The sequence below is a fragment of the Alligator sinensis genome, unplaced genomic scaffold (genome assembly GCF_000455745.1).
Source record: "Alligator sinensis unplaced genomic scaffold, ASM45574v1 scaffold60_1, whole genome shotgun sequence".
Classification (NCBI taxonomy): Eukaryota; Metazoa; Chordata; order Crocodylia; family Alligatoridae; genus Alligator; species Alligator sinensis.
The window spans coordinates 2,916,162-2,922,349 of NW_005841858.1; the positions used below are offsets into that span (position 1 = coordinate 2,916,162).

At 43.6% G+C, this 6,188-nt stretch overlaps 1 long non-coding RNA gene across 1 annotated transcript in view; it reads left to right on the forward strand.

Annotated features, from left to right (window-relative positions):
• The window catches only part of LOC112551809, a 40,797-nt gene extending 35,033 nt beyond the window's left edge, over nucleotides 1–5,764 (forward strand). Inside the window, exon 3 of the long non-coding RNA XR_003096123.1 lies at nucleotides 5,300–5,764. This is a non-coding gene — a long non-coding RNA (uncharacterized LOC112551809). The remainder of the gene's footprint in view (nucleotides 1–5,299) is intronic.
• Nucleotides 5,765–6,188: the final 424 nt, after the last annotated feature.

Below are 6,188 nucleotides of genomic sequence, written 5' to 3' on the forward strand. Positions count from 1 at the left end.
ATCTGCAGGGGATAGCCCTTTTAGAAAACATTTTCATGTCTAGAGATGAGCAACCCTATGCTAGATGTCAATTAAAAAAAATAAAATTAGACAGCAAACTTATAGGGATGCACAGCTGTAATTTTGTTTTAAGTCATATATAATAAGGGCAAACAATTTCAGTTTCCTTCTCCTCCCCTCCCCTGCTCCTCCCATGTTATTGGGACCAGCACGGTCAAATCATTTCTTTAATCCTTTAAAATATTCATTGTTGGGTTTTTTCTGAAAAAACAGGCAAGGGGAATCAGAACTAAGCAGTTTCAGAGCATCTGTGTGCTTGAAATGAGTCTAATATCAGGATGAAATACAGTGTGATCTTGGAAACTTTCAGCAGTTATTTGACAGCACTAAAAATACCTCTTTAGGAGCGCAGTGTTCATAAACTGCAACCTACCCTATGGCTGAACTTATGGTGATTGCTAACTCATGACTTAAATAGATGGTTTTCATTTCTTGAGACTTCTCACCTTCTCACTCATCCATCCATCCAAGCACAAATGCCAATAAAATTAAAAGCATTGAAGTGTAGTGTCTCAGGTTCTCTCTCTCTGCTAAACCAGAGTGCTGCTACAAGTGCTTTTCAGTGGCTTCACATCAGCCAAAAATTTGGTTTCAGTGTTAGCCACGCCAGCAATTCCTCGTATAGATTAATTTGCTAAATACTGTCATCTAGTGGCAGCAAAGATGTATCAAAATGTTTTGAACTAAATATTCAGATAGAATTATGTCCATCAGTTTCAACCCTGTCTGTATTAGCCAAGAATTTCAGAAGCCTAAAACAAATTCATTGAATTAATGTCCTGGAACAGCGTGTGTTGCTTGGAATTGGCATGTCATTCCCTTACACGATACATACTATTAACTGTCAGAACTCATAGAAACAGAAGTGCTTGCTGTGCTCTTAGTCACATTTACTGCTCAGCTTTTACTGCTCAGCATGGCTTGTACAAGCATAATTGACATGGCTGCACAAGGTGTATGCTGTTCTAATTGGTGTCACTGGCCTATTAGAAACAGTTTCTGTGAAACAGAGGAAAAAAGGCAGCTTAATGGTTAGTGGCTAAGAAGTCATTGACCTTTTTACTGCCCAGGCCACTTAAGATTCATGGCCTCAGACCTCAGGTATATTGAACTGATCTCAACTACAGCTCAGGAGAGGATGTGAGCTCTGCTTCCCTTTCCTCCTCCTCTGATCCTAAATTGTCAGGTGACAATAGGGCTCCTGACTTAACTAAGGGCATCTGTAGGCTGCTCCAAAGCCTACCCAAGTTTCAGTAACTAAACTTTAGCCTCTTCCATCTCTGCACCTCTTGGGGATTCCTTGGGAGTAAGTGAACCTAGGCAATGGCTCAAGACAGGTTTCAGGGTGCTTCATGGTCCTGAACTACAGCTATGCTTGGAGCCTCTGGATATTAAAGCCAGAAGAGAACACACTACAATCAAGTAGTCTGATCCATCCCATAACACAGGCCATAGACTCTCCTCCAGGGAAATCATGCTAATGACAAATGGTAAGTAGAAGGTACAGCAATGGCCCCACTAGAATTGACTGGCTTTTATTTCCAGTATTTTCAAGCCGTCTTCCTCCACAATCTCTGTCTGGAGGCACACAGTGTGCAGCATATTTCCATCCCTTGGGAAATTCTAAAATTTAGTTTGGCCCCAAGTCAGGAAGAAAAATGAAATCTCAGATTTTTTTGCAAAACTAAATATCCCAAAATGTTGCTTTTTTCAATCTTACCACAACTTTTAGGCATGGTCAAAACATTTCCCTTTATCATTTTGTTCCATATGTTATGTTAGCATTTACAATATTAACGACAGTAACAATTGAAACAAAATATTTTTAATGTTTTAAAGTGAAAGATTTTGCTAATTTCCTGTTGATAATGTTAATGAAGTTGGCATATTCCTGCTAAACACTCCAATTGTGCCAAATCAGCATTTTCTAATGCAATTTTTTTCCCCAACAGAACAGCTATATTAGCTCTAGTTTGAATCTACTTCATGTTCACAGATTCTGGTTATGTACTACTCTGAATCTCAATTACATTATTTATAGCACTGCTTACAGCATGTGATTATGTTAATCCCAGGTATATTGCCTCATTGTTACAGCCTCTGGAAAAATGGCCCCACTGCAGTGTTGTTTCCAGGGTGTAAGCACTCACCATGCTAACCGAGGAAAGTCATGTCTGTTCTGCGTTTGTTTTGTGGGAGCTGGCAGATGCTCAATAGTAAATTCCCAATTCTGCTTTGTAAGGGATAGTTCATGTTCTGAATGGAAGTTGACATTTGTCAATTTAAAGCTATAGCTGCAGAGGGTAGTGATTTAAACAATCTTCCCCGGATTAGTTACCCTTCCCACTGCTTTCTAAAACAAAGCCCACATCAGAAGAGTTAAGATCTTGCCTTCCCCTGGACTCTGGCTTTCTTAAATCAGAAGCTCCTAAGAATGGGAAAGTTCAGCTCAAGCCATCCCTTCTGGGCCTGGCCACTCATCGGGTTCTGCCTCAGTCCACAATCCATGTCCCCACTCTCTCATAAACAAGTCCACCTCCCTTATATCCAGGTGGGATAGAGACGTGTATTCCTGTGAGCCAGGGGAATTCCTCTGTATAGGGCCAAACCTAGATGACAGGGCAAGGTATTTTACACAAGGCTTCTAGCCGGTTACACCTTTTAATCAAGAGAACTACCACCGTGCTAACTGAAATCACATCAGACAAAGAGGCTGAAAATCTTAACTAAGATATTTTCCAATGAAACAAAATGTTATCAGGCCGGTGGCTCTTATTTGGGTATGACTGAGTTTCATCCACCTCAGAGCAGGGTTCCTGGGAGGCCTTCTCGAGCTGGGGACACTGGAAGCTGCTGAGCCCCAGCATGGTCCATTGGTAGAAGTCTGTCCCAGAGCTGGGGACCTTAGGGCTAGGGACAGACATTACACATAAACCAGTTTAAGTGATCAGAAACTGGTTTAAACCTGTCACAGAACAGATGGTCAGTGCACATAAACCAGATTGAAAATGGCTAAAACTATTTTAAGATAAACCGGGTTGAATGTAGTATCAGGCTTAACTGATTTGGGTCAAACTGGTGTATGCAATGTCTGTCCCAGACTCCTTGCTGGTTTAAGTTAAATCAGCCTCCCCCAGCATCCCATCATACTCTCTGGGCTGGGCAGGGGTCTGCTCCACAGCAGAGCTGGCCCCTCCCCTCTGCTCCCTGGCTGCAGCTCTAGCAGACACTGCAGGCGTTTGCCTGGCTTCTGCTTCCCACTGCCCAAGAAGGGATTCTGCCGTCCCCTCTGCCTTACACAGACACACAGCCACACGCTGGCTCCCGTCTGTGCTGTGGCAGATGGGACAAAGACAGAATCAACAGATAGCTGGTAATGCCCCTCTGTTGTTTTCTTAATGGGGTGATAAACACTGTGTTATCAATTCCTTGCTGGGCTGGTCCGGGGGAGTAGGAGGGAGGGGGTTCTCTAATCAGAGCATCTGTCCAGGGCCTGGCCACGCCCCCCTCAGCTCAGCACTGTGGAAGGGAAGAGAGGGCTGCTCTAACGCCTCTCAGCTTTTAGCCTGAACCACTGCAAGCACGTGCCTGCATTTTTTTTAGTCCAGAGGGGATGTCTGTACAGTTACAAACTGGTTGAGCCTACCCAGGTTAGACTAACCTACAAATATTGAATCAATTCAGGCTCAGGCTGTTTGAATGTCTGCCCCTAGCCCAGGAGACCCTTGCAGCTGTCACTAAAAGTGATACTGTGAGGTTTCACTGAGCAACCCCGGGGTTTGGGCAGCTCCTGGGTCACTAGAAAGTTGTACTGTATTAGCTTGTGGGTGGGCATGATACGGGTTGACAAAATACTAAATGGTGAAGCGAAAGTAAATAGAGATGTATTATTTACTCTCTCTCTCAGTTTCACAAAATGAAATTGGTAGTAAATTTAAAACTAACACAGAAGTTATTCTTCACAGAGCATGTAATCCAAGTGTAGAACTCATTGCCACAAGATATTATGGAAGCTGACAGTTTAGCCAGATTCAAAAAGGCATTGAACAAATTCGTGGAGGAAAGACTCCCATAGCTTTTGAGGATGGGAGTTAGTGGCTATAGTCTCGAAAACAGAATTTACCAGACCTTAAATGCTGGAAGTGAAAGAGGAACAGTGGAAAAAGCCCTGGCCATACCCTGTTCACTCTCCCTTTCAGCATCTGCTGTCTGCCACTGTGTTGCACAGGATACGGAGTAAGATAAACCTATGGTTTTTGACCCAGTAAATGGCAGTTTGTATGTAGTTTCAGGCCAATTGAGGCCAAACGAAAATTTCTAAAACCTGACACTTCCTACAGATTAGAAACCCTAGTGGTCTGCCAGCTCTAATGACAACCTGTTTAGAAACTTCTCTGCCTTGCTCGCATATGCAGGAAATGAACTGGGCCCATCTGCTATCTTACATAGCAAAGTGAGGAAGTGAAGGGAAGTAAGAGACTTTTGGCCCATACACGGAGAAAGCCCTGTCTGCATCCTGCAAAGTCCTTCCTTACGTGGCAGCTGCTACAGAGAGTGAGAACATTGCTGCTCAATTTCCCTTGCTGTGCTCTGATAAAAGGTACTTGACGAAGGAAAGGTGCTCTGAGGAGCAGCAGAGTAGCAGGGAATATGGATCACAACATTTGGGGAGAGGGAGTGGGGAGGAAAGGATAGAGTTTGCTCTCTGCAAAGTTTAAGGCAGGGGCAACACATAAGGCATGCATGTGGGTGCACCTGCACCCCCTGAGCATGGCAGTACACCCCCTACAAAAAGGCGCTGCTGACACTATTACTGAAACCGCTGGCGGCATCTGCAGGCGGTCAGTGATTCCCGCTGGCCATCGCCGGCGACATCTGCAAATGGTTGCCGACCCTTAGTCACTGCTCGCCACCCTCCCCCACACTGCCGACAGTGCTGGCAGCATTTGTGGGAGCTCCCGCTTACTGCTGCGCTCCCACTGCTGCCATGCCCCCTCAGCCGCTGGGGGCACGCGTCATTCATGGTCTAAGGGAACCCATTTTCTTGCACAGAAATTGGTGGAAGAGCAAAATGAGAAGATAAAGGGTCTGGAGGTCTCCTAGAGATCTTCCAATACCCAACTGACCAACATTTAAGCAAGATTTGAGCTCAGCCTCTCAGGGAGATTCCCCACTTTGGAACTGGGGGAAGAAATCCCCACAACTATACACTTAATAAAAAGTTCTTCTGTTTCTTTAGGTTGGTAAGATTTGGAGAACTTCAAAAAGCTGGAGAAAATGAATCAGAAGCACATGCTTTCACATTGCAAACTTGGGCCCTTCTCTGCTACCCATTTATCCTGTGCATTGCTATCACTGCATTGGATATGCTGTCTATTTAAAGAACAGAGGTAAATTTTGTGCAATTTAGTGAGTCACAATCACCTTTGCTTTAGTTTCATAAGAGAAGTGAACAAGTGTTGTTTTTTAAATCTATTTCTGCCATACAAGCTAGTTTCCAAACTCTTTGTCTAGAGTCATAGCAATTTTTTCTAATCAAGGCTCATGAGTTGTATGGTAACTGAATCCAAGTGCTGGTATGCTTCTGTAGCTGAGTTCGGTGCTAAAATGATTTCTTGAAACAAGTTTACAGGCTGAAAAATTTAGACTCCATCCAATACACCATGCAGTTGACATTTCAGTTTCATTTTGGCTGCCATCTGCTACTCTGCAGTTATTGCATTTTTGCTTCTTCAGTGGAAAATAAATACTATACTGCTGACCATCTGGTTTTAATAGAGCAGATCGGATAATCTTCTTGCTGTGACTTCAGCAGTGGCAGAAGTCCATCTGATGAAGTTAATGATTACTAAAAATACCTGCCATACAAAAGGGGACACACATTACATCCTACACTGCACTCTGGTAACTGTGCTCTGCCCTCCACAGATTTCCTTAGGTCCATGGCAGATCATTGCATTTACATTAACATTCATAATCAGACATGTAGATCATTGCTGATGAATAAGTACAATAAAATAGAAAGTGTAAAGATGACAAGTAGTAATGCGGCAGAAACAAAAAAAACCCCAAAAAACCGACAGCCGCCCCCCCTGCATACTGGAAACAAGGATTTAGCAAATATCAAG